Below are 17,989 nucleotides of genomic sequence, written 5' to 3'. Positions count from 1 at the left end.
GCATACGTTTATGTTATTTTAGCACCATACCAGAGTCTGCATTTATTTATATATATGAATGTCCAGATTTGGTCGTATCAGGCATGTGGCTTCGACAGAATAAGATTTTCATTTCATACAAAATCATCGAATCATCACTTTATAACAATCCAACAATAATTTGCTTCTCTATTGACGACCACCTTCTTACAGCCAATGTATATCGGTAGGATCGGTCGGAAAACGGATTCATATAGTCGTATATTGGCAACAACCAGCCTACATGGCTGCTGCTTGAGCAAAAAGCAAGTTTATAGTGTAAGTTGTTTCCAATCTTCAATTAAAGTACCAAATAGTTGCCAAGTGCAGACTGTAAATAAGTAATTAGCATTTGCCTTTGGCTCCAACGGGAAATTGTCGCAGCCACTCTCACTGCTAACTGCATCGTCGCGCCCTCTATACTTATCTTCCAATTTTTAGTGTAAGTCCTAAACCTTATCTACAAATGCATATAAATAGATGGTTGAGATAAGAAATTGAAGGTAAGTCAAGAGTGGATATAACGATCAATGAAATAGTTAATTAAAATACTCCGCACACTCAGAAAATCCGAAAATATAATTATCTCTTTAAACAGATCCAACTACCATTCGCATAAAATGTTTTGCTGCGTGACGCATACAAAAAAAAAACAAAAACTACGGACCAAGAGACGTCTCGTATGCAAAAGGTGTCACAAACTAGAATTTAATTAGAAATGCAACCATGATAAAACTTTATTGCCAACGGTGCCAGCAACAGAATACAGAAAATGCAATAAGAGATGCAGTTGCGTCAACAGCATCAGTAGCCGAATGCAACTGGCGGGGAGAGACGCTAGTGCAAGGCTGACACTTCAACAGGATTTGAATTACTCTTGCTAGTCGCTTGGTTACGAGCCAAAAGAGATTTTTCAAATGCAACGACGACGACGATGACGGCACTGTTGGTAATTTTTATAAACGCATGCATGCGTATTGATTTATACAACCCTACACACACACTCGCCCGAGCTTACGAATGCAATTCTGTGGATTCATAGAAGTAAAGCAAAACTTATAGATTGCAGGGGCATCGGAAAAATGCATTCTAGACGCAGTTTGTTGATGCATTTTCGAAAGGTGCGTGCAGCGTGAGACTTTGGACAAATGGTTGCAGGACGCCGGTGTATTGGTTCGACAGTATTCGTAGTGGAGACTGATTTCCTTTGGTCGATGGGGTTGGTGAACAAACTGTTCGTTTATGCATTGTAGAACATGAAAAATAAAAACAACAGCAATACTTTGGACTTAAGCAACAATGGCGGCAGTAGTTTGCAACAATTGCAGCGACGACGGGCGACATTATCGAAAATGTTGATATTAGCAACTGACTAGCATACCGAGCGTCGCCACACTGACCAAAGTCACATTCATGGTGGGAGAATAAGAAGAACAATGGCGCCGCTAGGTCGGCTAAACAATTCATGGCGGTGAGAAATGTATCTTCGACCATTTAGGCGCTGAGATGCAATGTCCAGGCCAATTGCCGTTATTTAGATTTTCAACGCACGCATAAAAATACATACATATATACACGGAAAAACACACAAAGAGATGGGCTAAAATTTGATTTCCGGTCTAAACTTACACACGCACGCATGTGTGCACAAACCTATCTCATCTGGTTTCTAGGCGCGGTTTTAGTTGCAAAATTCGTATTTCCTGACTATGGAGTTAAGATTGCAATGAAGGACCATCAACCACTGGCGCAACAACGATGGCGATGACATCGACCAAAACAAAGTCGAACAACTCGAATGGAGTTCACGTTGGATTTGAAATTTCTCAGAACAACGAAAAGGTAAAATTGAACAAAAAATAACGTTGATGAAAGCCGTAGCTTTTGCAACTGCAGCTGCAACAAAGAATTTATAGGCGAGAAAGCCGATGACAATAACGAAATAGAGTATAGGAAATAGCGCATGGTAGGTGCTGGCTACGAGAAGCCATTGAAAGGGGGCAACCTACAAGCGGCAAAAAGAAGTGAAATAGAAAATCCGGGTGCTTGCTGCTCCGATATGTATACTATGAACTGTATAACTAAGGCTTCCTCAGTTTGCATTTAAAGCATAAGCACGCACACTCATTCACAAGCGCAAGAACAAACTTTTAGATTTTCATGCCTGTGTGATTATAGTGAGGCGGGTGGCATATATGGTGAATAGTTATGTACAACATCACAGAAAATACAGCTTTATCCACGATGCATGTCGAGAACTATGCTAGCCTCAAAATCAGCTTTTGGTTTTAAGCTTTCGAAACAATAAAAATAAAGGAAATGACATTCAATAAGCTGACATACTCATAAAACAAGGTAAGGGCGAGAATAGTATACCATCTAGTAAAGGTTGAGTTGGATTAGCCACCTTCGTTTATAGCGGATAAACTGCGCTGGGCGTTCAGCATCATGCTGCCAGATATCTCTGTTGACAACATATGGAAACAGCGGAATGTATTGATCACGCAGCTGAAGTAGTTGGTACGACCCATGAGTGTGTTTTTCAAAAAGGCTTTGTCACAAATGAGAAATAAATTTTAAATTCCTCACCAAATTTTTCTACTGGTCACTTGTTTGTCAAACCAAGAGATCGAAATAAAAAACAACACTCGCCTTATACTGCGAGAGTGAGGTACCGTCACTATATTGTTTCTGGGGGCAGCAGTAAAAGCGATACCCGAATTTCTCGCCTTGTAAGTCTCCAGGGTCCGGCGGCATTGGACATACCAACTTACACCATACCGTGTAGGTGATTAATTTAAAATTTAAAAAACGTTGTTTTTAGTTGAGCTCCACGTATCACCGTGAAAAAAGGTCGACGACTTCCGCGGACGAAACACGAAAATAAAAATAATGCCTCTCCAAAACAAGATCAGAAGATCACTGATTTGTTAGTGACAAAACCGAACTTATCGTTCCGTGAAGCTGTTGCAATTGAAGAAGAAAAAATGGTGTTAATGTAGCCAAAGACACGATTCGCGGACGCTCATGTAAAGGTAACCTCAAATTCTGGAGCATATTCACAGATGAATCTTCTTTTTGGGTGAATATTTGCATACGCCGGTCCTGATGCGCCGACAACTTCAATGAATTAATAATCTTTCAAATAAAGTTCATGTTTGGGGCTGCTTATCCGAAAAAGGATCTGGCCGTTTATTCGTTTTACCGCTAATTTGAATGCAGTTCTGCTGAATAAAGTTTACCAAAGCTTTATTATCCGCACCTGTGAAGACGTTTGGACGAACTAGACAACCTTGGATTTTAAAAGAGGACAACCATCGAAGCCGAAGATGTGTAGAGTGAAAACGGCTAAATGAGATTGAAATGTTGGATTGGCCTTCACAGCCGACTGATACCAACCCTACTAATAAAATTTCACTATTAAACGTTTAGCGTACCGACAAGAATCAACCAGTTCCTTAGAGAAAACTTTGGTTTTTGTATGGGCTTTATATGATTTTGTTCCGATTTTACTAGTTGTAGTATAAATTAATCTTATTAGTCTACAATAAATATATATATATGTATGTAACCGTTATTCAAATGTGAAATATTATGATTTGAGTCCATTTCAGTGCTTGTTTTAAGTGGGGGCTGGAAAATAATGTTTACCTTTATGATTTTTTATATTTGTAAATAATCTCATTTTTTAATTAAAAATATATATTTCAATATCAATCATTTCTGCGTTGCTTAAATAACATCAATTCTGTAAGACGTCAATTTTCAAAACTCTGTCAAAAATGTCTAAAGCTCAATTACCAGAATTGAAATTTCGGAGTCCTACAGCTTTATTAACTTAGAATCATTGAGGGCTGTGCCGCACATATTTCACGAATTTTTATAAAAACCTCTTTCTATCTTTAAAAACCTTCTCCATTTCAATACCGTGCCGTCAAACATTATTCGAAAACTAATATACTTTTATATGGAAAGTGGTGTGTTTTTTGTGCAATTTATCGAATTGATATATTGATCGGTCTGTCGTACAATATAACGCAACACACAAACATGTAGCCTGAAATTCGTAAGCAGATCATAAAAAGAATATATACATAAGTACATCGACTTAGTTATAAATACTTAACTTTATATATTTTTATATACGATTCGATCTTTTGAGTGCTCAAAAACTCAATTAGCAAACAAATGACTGTGCACTACTATTGACTGGTTTTTGTTCTCCTCTACTGATACAGTTGAGATATGACCAGATTTAGGGCGAAAAATTGCTTTAAGATGCTTTCTCCGAGAACAATTTTTGTCTAGGAACATCCATACTATGGACTGCTATTTACGGCTGATATGCACAAAGCCAAAATTCCCCATCTGTTAAAGCATTTATTTATAGCACCTAAAATGAATTATCTTTTGGCCAATTATCTACTTATGCGGTATCCAATGAACAAATCTTCTTGAAGTGTTCATGCAATATTAAATTATGCGCTATCCAACTGGAAGAAATCTTCTTGACCACCAAATTTTTATTCAATATTGGTCCGTCCCACCAATGCCCAGGATGCCTCTACCACGCTATTGCCACATGACTATTTGGCATTATCAATTGAAGCACAACAACATTTTTGAATGACATTCACGAAATTCATCCTGCAAGGATCGACGGTCACGTTGAGGCTGATTGTACTAGTTTTTCACATTGGCTAAGTGCAGTGTTTCAAAGCCAAAAGTCGCAGTAAATTAAACAATGCACTTCTGCCACGTGGGCCACGTTTTTATGGCCGGAATTGAATGATATTGATCTGGACAACGTTTATTTTCAACAAGACGGCGCTCCGTGCCACATAAGCAACGAAACCATTAATCTTTCACGGGAAAAGTTTCCGACCGTGTTATCTCTCGAAGAGGTGATCACAATTGGCCACCGAGATCTTGTGATTTAACATCTTGAGACTTTTTTCTTTGGGGCCACGTGAAACAGAAGATCTACGCCAACAGCCCATAGTCGATTCAAGACCTCAAAAATGGAATTCGTGAGGGTATCGAGGACATAGGGCAGCCACTTTGCAATTCAGTTATGGAAAATTTCATGAAAAGGATATTGTCCTGTAAGCGTGGTCGTGGTGGTCATTTTGCTGATGTTATTTTCCACTATTAACGGCATACCTTCCTCTTTATAATGAAATAAACATCCGATAATTTATATTAAAAAATAGCATTTTTCTTTGAATATCAAAATAACACCTCTATTTGGAAAATCCTTTATTTTTCAACTCACTGAAAACAGAACAAATAAAGCTTGGAAGTGAAAACGTTATATGTCAGTTTATGCTAAAAAATACGAAACTTTTCGGTAAAAAATATACAATTATGCATCACCCGTAGTGTTGCATGGGCCGAGGGGTGAAAGCAATTAGAAGAAACCTATTTTTATCATTTGGTGTTTCATGGCCGAGGTTTCGAACCCGGGCACCCTTTCAGCTAAGGCGACCGCTAATTAGATTTAGGCACAATAAAATGATATGCATATGTACGTGCATTGAGGTTTTTATTTGAGCATATCATACCCTGTCTTCATAGATATTTTCCATAATATTATACTTTAAGAAATTCGAGTGCAGTTGATAGCTACAAAAACCATCCTCATATAGACGAAATATACAGGTACTAAATAACAATAATAAAAACATTGAACCGCATATAAAATTCGAAGTCTATTAGTCTCGTGGTAAGTGTTGCCATGTAATATTAAATGACACGTGCTATTCGTCCACGAGAGCAAGAAAACAGGTAACCAACCTATCTGAAAGGTAAGTAGCCCTGAATGACTAAAATCGTTCATCACTTACTTTATACCACAAATATGTATCTAAATTTGCTGATGCAGGAATATTGTATATTGGCACAAAGTCATTGGTTCCGTAAATGATACAGATGTATTTCAGTTCTCTAACCACAAAAATTATCTCACGGCACACTATTTTGCTGAAGAATAGAAATCTACATATCCATGTTCCAGCACGTATTTTTCATCTCTCAGAACACTTATAGCGATCATATTACTAAAAAGTTATATTACCTCAAAGCAGTGTTTTGATCTGTCTTAATTGAGCTGTGACTACAAATGGCTTCTCATCTCGATCAATTCATGAAATATATGTATGTAAAATATAGATAGTTTTAAGTCAAGTTTTTCAAGGTATGCTAGCAGCAACGCCCTCTTTTATCGAACTACAATACATATTGAAGAATCTAGTATTGCAAAAAGTATAAAAGCTATCTAAAGATTCGTTTACAGAAAACTACGCTAACTTTCAAGCTCGCCCAATGACTTACAAAAAATCGAAAACTCAAATTTAGGTAGCTCACTTAAGGGGGTAGTATGGTATTTTTTTTTTTTTCATTTTTTTTTTTTTTTTTTTTTTTTAATTATTCTATAACATCTTAAGATTATTGTGTGAAAGTTTGAAGTGCATTAGAGTAAAATTGACAAAGACATAAAAGATTAAGTATCTACCTCTCCAACCGGATTTCACGCTGCCGAATCTTTAAACGCGTTTTTCTCACACTTGCCTTTTTTACGGTCGGTGTCCACTGTAGATTCATATCTACTGCACCGATTCTTTTCAAATTTGTTTTTTTTGTTTCTTTACTTTATTCACGAGGTAATGACGTCGAGTTTTTTTTTTTTAAATTTTGTCATATTTTAAAACAACAAAGTTTTCAAGTTTTTTTTATGAAAAATCGGTGTTTTGACTTCAAAGCGCTTTAAAAAATTTAAAAAAAAAAAAAAAAAAAAAAAATTCGACGTTGTTACCTGCGAAACTTTATTAGCTGATGAAATCAATTTGGTTTTTTGATTTTAGTTGATCCAGTAATGAGTTCTGAGGGACACCGCAATAAAACTTTTTTATGAGACGTCCGCGAAGATTCGCTGCCACCAACTCATTTCTTCATAAAAATCAATGAAAATTTCACACAATATTCTTTAAATATGACTTTATAATGAAGTAATTTTAAAATTTTGAATAAATCAACTGTGTCGACAAAAAAAAATTTCGAAAAATATGCTTGTTTTACACCGAATTAACCATACTACCCCCTTAAGCAAACTTGACTCTTTATAGGTGGTAAGGTGTCACTAATATTAGGTGCGCAACTAAGTTCTCGCTGTTTTTTTATGAAAATACACCTTTATTCTGAAAAAATGGTTACAAGTGAATCATTGAAAATATTGCCCATCACTGTCTACTACTTTTCCCCTTCTTTCTAGTAGATCTCGTATACCGTCACGGTAAAACTGTTCATCTTTTAAGGCTATCCACTGATCAAGCCATTTTTTGATGTCTTCATATGAATGGAACTGCTGGTCAGCTAGACCATGTGCCATCGATCGGAACAGCTAATAATCGGACGGCGCAACATCTGGAGAATATGGCGGGTGGGGTAGGATCTCCCATTCCAGGTAGGTTTTAACGGATTTGGCAATGTGAGGCCGACCGTTTTCATGCTGTACAATCACTTTTCATGCCTCTCCGCGTAGTGAGGCCGCTTCTCGCGCAACACTCGACTCAATCGCATCAATTGAAGTCGATACCGATCCTCACTGATGATTTCGCTGAGTTTTAACAGTTCATAATAAATAACACCAACTGGGTCCCACAAAATACATAGCATAACCTTCGAAAATTGAATATTCGGCCGAGACGACCACGTAGAAGCATGACCGGGCAGTCCCCATGACTTTCTTTTCTTTAGATTGCTGTAATGAATCCATTTTTCATAACCCGTCACGATGCGATGAAGAAAATCCTTCCTTTTTCGCCGCTGGATCAGTTGTTCACAGGCGCAAAAACAACGTTCAACATCCCTTGATTTTAACTCATAATTCCCCTGTTTCTGAATCATTACCAAAGCATGCAATCGCTTGAAAATGGATTGGCGGGTAACTCCTAATACTGAAGCAAGCTCTTCTTGCGTTTGACACGGATCCTCTTTGAGCAATGCCTCCAATTCAGCGACTTCGAAGGTTTTTGGCCTTCCCTTCACACGGACGGTCGTCAACATTAAAATCACCGTCTTTGATGCGACGGAACCAATTTCGGCAAGTTGTTTCACTTAAAGCGGCATATCCATAAACTTTTTGTAGCTCTCGATGCGCTTCGGCCGCCGTTTTTTTCGAATGAAAGAGGAAAATCAACACTTTCCGCAGAATCAGACATTTCCACAAAACCAAAAGTATATGATACCAAAACAAAATCACTAGTGTGTCGAAGTAGTTTCTGTACCATACGAGTATGTCTAATCTGTGTTTATGACGTTTGGGTTATGTTAGAATCGACTAGCACACACTGCTGCCGGCATCTATTGACAAACACCGAGAACTTAGTTGCGCACTTAATTTTAGAGCGTGATCCCAGAGTACATACATTTTAAATTTAAACCAAAACGGGTCACAAACACAATCTTTCAAAATACGTTTTTCCGAACGGTTAAATTTTTTAATTAAGTTTAGTATTTTAAGTGCTTAGAACAGCATTTCTTGCCACCTAGCTAATATATGTTTAGAAACTAAGCCGAATCAATACCAGCTACACCTCGAGAGTAATATGTCGAGAACAAAAATAGCTTACGAGCTTAAGTCTAGTTAAATTCGGTTCATGTCATTCCGAGATTAGCGTATTCAAACAAGCAAACTGGCACTCAAAGCGTTTAAAAAGTCTTATTAAATGGTATTCTATAACATTTCCTCCATAATCCACATTTTTTTTAATTTTTTATATATTAATATTATCAATGTACAGCCACAACGATCCTATAAATTTACTATTTACAGTGTAGGTTGTTCAAGTACTTTTTTTATAACCCAGAGATAAAGAAATCCCAAAAATTTCTGATTATGCAGAAAAATATTTAAACGAAAAAAGTCTGCAGCTAATAAGCATAACGCAAACTTGTATTCTGGAGTCTTACAATGCATTGAAATGATACAAGCAAAGTTATTATGAAATTAGACAAAAAACAAACCTTTATATTATCTCTTGTTTTACAAAAGAATATTCATTCAATTTTACCAGTGCCCATACGCCAAAAAAGTTTCTGGCCAACAATTACATTTCTGTAGGCAGGCCCATATTTTTTATCATTTCATTATTGCTATTGTACGAATATCAGCGGCATAAAAACACTCTTTTCCTGCGAATTCTCGTGGCCAATTATCTGTTAAACTGTATTGGCCAGCTCAGTGCGATGCACTTCGCATTTACACTAACACGCTGTTGGAGAGTGAATGCAGCTGCAGCATCTCGAACCCAACTATATACTACTACCAATTCTACAATTCTCTTTTTTTATTATGATATTTTTGTTTTGTATTTTTATGATCGTTTTTGCGCTTCTGATTTGATAAGTGCACCACAGATTACACTTTTGTGTGTACGAGTATTGTCTTGGGAGCTTTTTCAGCAGATTCGACCAGCGCGCTATCGGCAATGTTGCAGGAACAATTGCTGATGCATCAATTTGTTGCATTATGACTGTAATTATAAGAAATTTTCTTCATTTATGAGAAAATAAATCGGATTGAAATTATGGATGCCATTATTTTGAATGCTTTCGTTTGAATAGGGAAAAAGTAACGGACAGTTACGTACATAAAAATCTATCAGGGTATAGTTTAGCATAGTGATGGGCAAACTCAGCACATTTGCACTGTGCGGCAGCGTGTGCTTCTGCGTGCTTAAAAGTGCTAGGTGAAGGGGGATAACAAAGCACAGGGAAGAAACGGAAAAATTGAGCGAGTTGTGTCTGTGTTTATATCCTGAATGAGAGAGCAATTATTCATGAATTCTTACCAGGGATGCCAGCTTTTAACTTCATATCAACAAATTTCTAAAAAAATAGGTTTTTTTTGGTAGATTTTTCTTCAATAACTAAATTTAATACATATTAAACTTCCTATTATAATAATGAATTAAGATAATGAAGATCAATAAACAAGCAATTAAACATTTCAAAAGTTCGCGTAATACTATTGTCGCATAAAAAACCACTAATATTAAGTGTATTTGTATGGTGTGGATGCAGTGAAAGTGCTGAAAATTCTATTTAAAAATTTGAAACGGCGAACGTCAAAACAAAGTGCACAGTGTTCAACTGCCGACAAAAACATAGGCCCCTATTATGAGCAACATTCGATCTTCGACTGTAGTCGAAAGTGCTGATCGAACGAATTTTCATTTGGTATTATGGTGCTCATTCGTTGAAGAATAGGACTATTGTGAATTTCGATCGCTCGACGCATTTACAATAGATAATTTTTTTCTCAGCTGATACAGCAAATCAAAATAAAAGAAAACCCGATTGTGTTGAAATTCTTTGCTAACATTATTTTTAAAAGTTAAAAAAAGTAATTTATGTGAAAATGAGTACAACGGAGGTGTGGTTCGACGATTCATCGGACGATGAAAGATTAGTGGAACTAGCTAGAAGTAGAAAACAGTTGAGGGACGCCTCCAACCCCCTAGAAATGGCTTCCACTGAGTAAGTTCAGAATTTTCAAAATGTGTTGACGTACTTAATATTACAGAAATTTCCTTACAGATTTTTAAAGAACTTTAGATTATCTAAAGAGGCGTTTGTGAACCTACTGTCCACTACAGAAAACCAGTTGCAGCAGTGAACCCGAGCCAAATCGATTCTTAATATTTTAAAGCTATCCACAGTTCTGCGATTTTGTGCTCAGGGATCGTACCAATTGAGTATTGGTAATGAAGGTATGATAGGACTTGCTCAACCCACTGTGTCTGTTGTGCTATCAGAAATAATAGATGTCCTGGAAAATTATATTTGCCAAAGTTTCAGTTTCCTTAACACTAAGTATAAAAATTATTTCGATAGCAATTTCTTTTTGATCTCTAAAATCGCTACTTTTAATTGTAGTTTTGATCTGCGGTCTTGTTGCTTCCTCAGAACTTCTTCTTTGTAAACGCGCAATTTCTCCCGTTTTAGTTGCAAGAGTTCGTCGGTTGCGTTTTTTTTTAACTCCTAATTTTTTTTTGAGTATTTCGCTGTTTCTGCAGCACTTTGCTTGATTTTGTGCAATGTAGATATCATTTGTTCATAAAATTGTTTTTGGCCATCAGTCTGCAACTCCAGTAACCTCAATCTCTCTGCTTTTTGAGACTTTTTTTGTTCTGGTTTTCCTGCTGGCTCCTCGTGAACATTTAAATTTAAATCGGCTTCACTTTCCTCATAGTTTTGGACCAGAAGCTCTGGGCTGGGATTTGACGCGGACAAAACTGTGAATTGGTCACTGGTAGTTGTATCCAGGGCAAATTCCACCCCAGGCGGATTTATGCAGACATCAAATTGCAGCAAACCGATTATGCTTTCTTCAGTATTTGAAAGTCCCTGAAGTTTGTTAGGGCCCCCACCTGTTGCTCGGAGCTCAGCTTTGTTTTGCGACATTTTTTTTTTCGCTTTTGACTTCATGTCAGCCCATACCTGCCAAGGGAAAAATGTACTTATATAAACATCACACAAAAAAAAAAACCATTATTAACCTTAATCCATTTTGCTGCCGTTCTAATTGGTGGTCCCAAGCAATTCAGCTCCGATGTGAATTCTTCCCATTTTTTTGCTGCAAATCCCTTTTGCAAATTGTGGATTCTTTTCCATTAATGCAACTAGTTTTTCTAGTTGCTGTTTGGTACTCACGACTTTCGACCTGCATAAAATTAACAAAATTAGTATATATTTATTATTTGGTTACTATAAAACCATAAATAATCGCAAACAACTTACATTTTAAGAAGTTTACCCACAATACGCAACACAGTCGAAAGCAAAACTGCATTCGACTCTAAATTCGGTATTCAACGAAAATTTCGACAGGGCTGCACCGCTCATAATACCAAATTGCCATTCGATTTTCGATCTTCGACAACCAACGAATATCGAAGATCGAATGCAACTCATAATAGGGGCCATAAATTTATTTCTAATGTGTAATATATTATTCTGTTTTAACTTTTAATTTAGACAAGCAAAGTTAAATAAAATATTAAATATAAAACATTTGGTTCAGCATGACCTCAAATAAAAGAACATTGTTTAATTTGAATCCGAAGTGGAGTGTAACTTTTTTATGCAAATATGTAGACGGAGAATCACAATGCCTTGTATGTGAAAAACGTGTGGTGTGTAAGGTTTTTAACATAAAGAGACATTATGAGCTGCACAGGAGTGAATATGATAAATATGTAGGAGAAGAAAGGAAAATTATATAATATACAAATCCTTAAGTCTAAACGAAGAGCCCGATTCGATGTGCCAAATTACAGAAGGTCGGAAAAATTCAAATTATGAAAATTTTTTTTTAATTTCTTAGGAAAGCGAAGATTACGTTGTAGATGCAAAGCGTGCAACTTATGAAATCGCGTTAAACCTTTCTTTTGAGAATCGTGCATTTTCGGATGGCGAATTGGTGAAGTCTTGTATATTAATATATGTATTTGACGAAAGTACAGATATATCCGACATAGCCCAATTTGCGATTTTTGTCCGAGGAGTTGATGCCCACCTAAATATATTGAAGAACCTTTGGACATTATTCCAATGAAAGGGACGACTAAAGGTGAAGATTTATTTGAATGTGTTAATGAATGTACTGAACGCATGGGTGTATCATGGCGAAAAGTGGTTTGCGTTGCCACCGATGGTGCGAAATCCATGAGCGGATGCAAACAAATTTCTCTAATAATTTTTGTGTATTTTGTCATACTGTGCGCATTGCCATATGCGTGTGATTTGAATTTGAGAGCAACTAAGTACTCACCAAGAATACCCACTCTGCTATGATAATTTCCTCAATGTTTTTTGAAAAAATCCTCTATGGTAACATGTATGAATTGTCCTTTTTAACAAAATAAAATGTATAACATGCATTGTTTAAATAAAACATGGCTGGTTGAGATTACTGTTCGCTGTTGTGACCAGCATTCTTTAAAAAAATGCACTAACATAAAAACATACGATATACATACATACTTATATGTAAACGAAGACAATTTTTTCATTCAGAAAAATATACACCGATTGTCAGTACAAATTTTTCTCCACATAGTTTAGCAACTATGAAACTTTGACATGCGAATGTTCAAACTTCTTGATTATAAAATCGCCTATGCTTCTTGATTACAAAAATTATAAAAGTAAATAAAATAGATATTTGCAAAGATGATGTTAATATTCAAAGAAGCGTTTCCAATAAAAAAAACCAAAAGTATTATATTATTTAATATGAACGATCAACACTTCGAAATCCCCTAACATGGAATGAAGTACCCTTATCTGGTAACTTTGCTATTGGCAAAGCTTCACTCTCTTTTTTACAAACACATATGCGTTGCTCAGAAGTGATTAATATACGTACACGCCTATTGCTTACCCTTCTGATGTAAGTTTGTCGCCCCCCCCATCTAGCACTTTGCTAGCACGCTCTGCTGCGAGCGTGCCACTCTGCTGCCCGTCCCTAGTTTAGCATAAATATGTACATTCAATATGTGCCTTTTTAAATCATCAAGTGGTGATTCCTTTGTGAAAGGCAGTTGCAAAATTGCAGAGAAAATTTTTATATATCGTATTTTCGGAAAATAATCGATACACCAAATCAAAATTTTTATTTTAGGTATTATTTTAGGTTATACAAGATGGCGCAAAATTAATCACCTTCTCGGATGACCTATAAATTTTGTTAGTAGCGTCGTACTTAAAAAGTTATTCAAAAACGAATTGGAAGATTAATTTTGCGTTATCTCGTACTTATGCAAACGGTTTCAAACAGCTGCTACTGTTCAATTCCTTGGCAGTGGACATTTTCACATGAGACATTTTCAACAACGGGATCGTTGATTCCGGTTCTATTCGGATTGGCTGCTTGAGAAAAAATGAGTATTGCAAAATATTATTACTTCAATAACATCGACAACAATATTAAGGGATGTTTGACAAAATATTTATAAAACTTCCTCGATACTATTTTGAAAGTTTAATCAGTGAACAAATCATTTAATTCAAATAAAAAAAATTCAAAGTACTTTTCCCGGTTGGTCAAAAAAGTGCGCAATATATTACACAAATGCCCGAAAATGCTGCAAATAGTATTTCTAAGTGGCAACCCCGAGTAAAACATTGGGATGTAAGGAGTGCACCTGCCTTATTTGATTCAAGTATAATATCGAACGCGTGGCCGAATTGGTTGGTGCTTGATGTTCATTCGTATTTGAAATCCCGGGCATGAAGCACCAAGTAATAAAATAAATTTCCAATATCCACCGTGAAAAATAATGTTTCTCGTGTTTTCACAAAGTATAAACGTAGATCTTTCTTTTAAATATTATTTGTAAATAGTTGTTAACCTGAAACACAATGCATTTAAATTGTTTTGTTCAAATAAATTTGTTTCATTATATATATTTTCACTATATACAGGGTTGCCCATATTCGACGGACCCGACGGATTTCAATGACTCTTTGGGCCCATTCCAATCGACGAGGCTTGTCCGCAGGCAACAATCTAGTCCGTGCAATGCCAAACTGCTGAGAACGGCGATTTTGGGATGTCCTTGGCGACGCCTTTGACGGTTTTGATTTGACCTCTTTGGATTAAAAAGAGCATCACCAATCGAAAACCTTTCGTACAAAGGTTTAATGGCGTTCTTAGAAAGCGCACTTTTCACATTATTTAATTTTTTATACGCACGTTAAGTTTTCACAATTGACTTCTTTTGTTGAATGTAAATTTCAACAATTTGGGAGCGCTCGCGTGACGTGTACTGTTTCATGGTAAAAATCTGCTTGGACTGATGCTTCCAACGCGGTATGTCATTAAGCGATCTGACGTCTCTGTCAAAAGATACAGGGTTGCCAGATGGGTCCGTCCAATATTGGCATGTATAAGAGCATTTAGCACATTAAAAAGGCAAACGTAAAATATATTGAACAAATTTGTGGAGACTTTATATTTCACTGTAAATGGCTTTTTTTAAGTTTATTTGATATTTACCGCATGTGTTGCTGTTTGTCTACCATTCGGAAGACTTTGGTTCGAATCTGGATGAAACACTAAAATGAAGAACAAGTTTTTTCTAATAGCGTTCGCTCCTCGGCAGGCAATAGCAAACCTCCGAGTGTATTTCTGCCATAAAAAGGTTGTCATAAAAAATATCTGCCATCGGCGATTTTAGGAAAAGGGATAAGCTAAAGCGCTTTTTATGGGTAAGATGAGAAAATGATCTGAAAATATCCAATATTGCAAGCAAAAAGAATATTTACTCCAAACCATCTGTTTCAATAAGAGCATTTGGCATAGCTACTAACTAAATCAGCTAAAAGTGCAATTTTGTTGGTGTCCGAATTTTTTTGCTTACGTCTGTGTACCTACTGAATATGTTTATATGCACACCTGGGTTAACCAGTTCATTCAATGCAAATAAATAAGATGCGTTGTACATAAATGCCTCAACGCAGTAGTCTTATATTTTTGAAAATGTTTACACTTAAACAAAATGAGGCAATTAATAAAAAATAATACTCAGAACGCTTGCTAGTAAAATTAGTTATTATAAATATAGTATTCGGCAATGCACTTTGTAAAATGCAACGTGAAAAATTATATCTCTCCAAGAATAATAACCACTTTCTTGTTTCACAAACACATTACTTTAAAATTTTCTCAGGCGCAATTTGAATTTGAGTAATGCTTAGAGATAGATATGAAACTTAACTTCGTCAAAAGATCGATTTTTTTGCTTCTGTTCTCCAATGTTCAACAGGGATTACGCCGATTTAAGAAGACTAGGGCCTTCCTCTATTCTCCTTGATAGAATGTTAACTAAAAATTAATCTACCTAAAATTTCAATAAAAGGGGACCATTACACTCCTCATGGAGTGAAATTTTTACCAAATATCCTTCAACGTATAATTAACTGTCTCTGGCTTTATCACTGTTTTAGGATGTTCCATCAACTAAACGAATCTACCGAAATTTTTAAAATTAGTCCGAGTGAATAAAAAGTTAATTTATACTAAGTCCCACATAGCATAATATTTCTATACTAGCAATGCTAAAACATTTACTCTACAAAAAGTGTGAATAACTCTTTCCTAGCACTACATAAGTTAGGTAACGTGGCTGTCTTACGATGCGCTTATGTCAAATAGAGGCACCGGAACTATCTTATCCTTACTCCAGTCGATCCTCTTTAAACCATCCTGTGGACTTTATAAATCTAGTTAGTCTAGCTAATTTTATATATGCAACATCCGCGATGCTGCCCAGAAAAGCGGGTTTTGTGCAAAATCAACCTTCTTCTACACAGAGCCATGCACCCGCATAGAAGGTGTTCAACTGTCACTTGCTCTTCTACGTCCTTACAATCTCTGCAGAAGTTAAAATATGGTGTCCTAATTCTACTGGCATACCTTCCTATAAGGCAGTGCCCAGAAGGGGATCCTATAAATATTCTTAACTCTTTCCCATTAAATTTAAGCAAAACTACCTATTGGTATAGGTATATCAACATTGTCTTCAGTAGTTTGGAGCGTAGTGCTAAGTCCAGCTACTATAACTCATCTGCTTCTCAATGTTACTGTGGCCCGTCACCAAGAGTAAAGTTACAGGGAAAAACTGTGGGAGTATTCTTATTTGTTCATAACACCCGACCACTGTTTTCGAAGAGTGCTTCCATGATGACTGACTTTCGAAATATTTCTAGATAAATCTGACTGTAATTGCGTCTTTATTTAGCGCAAAAAGGCTTTCTTTGATCGCCAAAACTTCAGCTTGGAATACGCTGCAATGAACCAAAGCGAAAGCTAAAAAAGAGGTTGTCTGTAAAGTCGGTTTACTGACGATAATTTAACGTGACAACGTCATAAGAAAATATTGATGGAATGGTTGCAATTTTCAAAACAAAATTTTAATTTTATTTGTTTGATAGATATTTTGTATGGATATGGAGGAGGAGGTAAATGGAATTGCAATGGAATAGGTCAAGTTACATTTACACAAACGTGAAAAATGACGAAACATTTATCAAATTCATGAAAGATATCTTCGATTTCGATTGTGCATCAGACGTTAATAAGTCAAAAACACTAAGAGGCATCATCACCGATTTGACTTTCTCAAGACAAAATTGACTTTTTAATAATTTTTTTCGTAATCAGGACACCAAATTACAAAGTAATTAGTTAAAATTATCGAAAAAGTTTTTTGGTTGTTGGCCTGTGTTATTTGCAAGAGAAAAATTCGTATCAACGAAACCAGACAATTAAGAGGAATAAACTCTACAATCATGTAAATGAAAATGCTACGTAAATTTTAATATTTCCTATATTTAGCACTGAAGGCCCTAGTAGCCACTGTGTTAATTAAGTTAGGATTATTTTGTATATATCTCCTATAAAAACTAATAATAATCTATATTTGATTTCATCACTTTCGGTTTTGTTTAGAAATGTTCATAAATTGCTGCCTTCGTCAATTTTCTTCGCTGGCAAAGTGTAGTGGTTCACGCCCTATGCTCCAAATACGAGTTAAAGTATCACACATATTACAAATGTCAGACAGCTGATCACTTGAAACATTTTATGATTTAGCCACAAAAAACATGTTCGGACTACATTCTGCAACTATAACCAAAGTCATCTCAGTTATAGTATTTTTTTTTCTCTCAAATCCCTTTTCTTTTAAACACTATGGAATACGTGGAAATTTAACTATATTAGTATTTAATTTTCTAGCCTCTCATTACGTTATAAAAATTATAAAGTTACGGATACAAGATTATGTACTACCATATAACGCAAAACACAATGAAAGTGATAGGATTTCTTAATGAGCCCCATTATCGGAAAATCCCTGCTCGAAGCAGGCATGCATCGGCCGAGCCATGAATTGATAAAACT

Source organism: Anastrepha obliqua, chromosome 3 (assembly GCF_027943255.1).
Source record: "Anastrepha obliqua isolate idAnaObli1 chromosome 3, idAnaObli1_1.0, whole genome shotgun sequence".
Taxonomy (NCBI): domain Eukaryota; kingdom Metazoa; phylum Arthropoda; class Insecta; order Diptera; family Tephritidae; genus Anastrepha; species Anastrepha obliqua.
Note: the sequence above shows the minus strand (reverse complement) of the source record.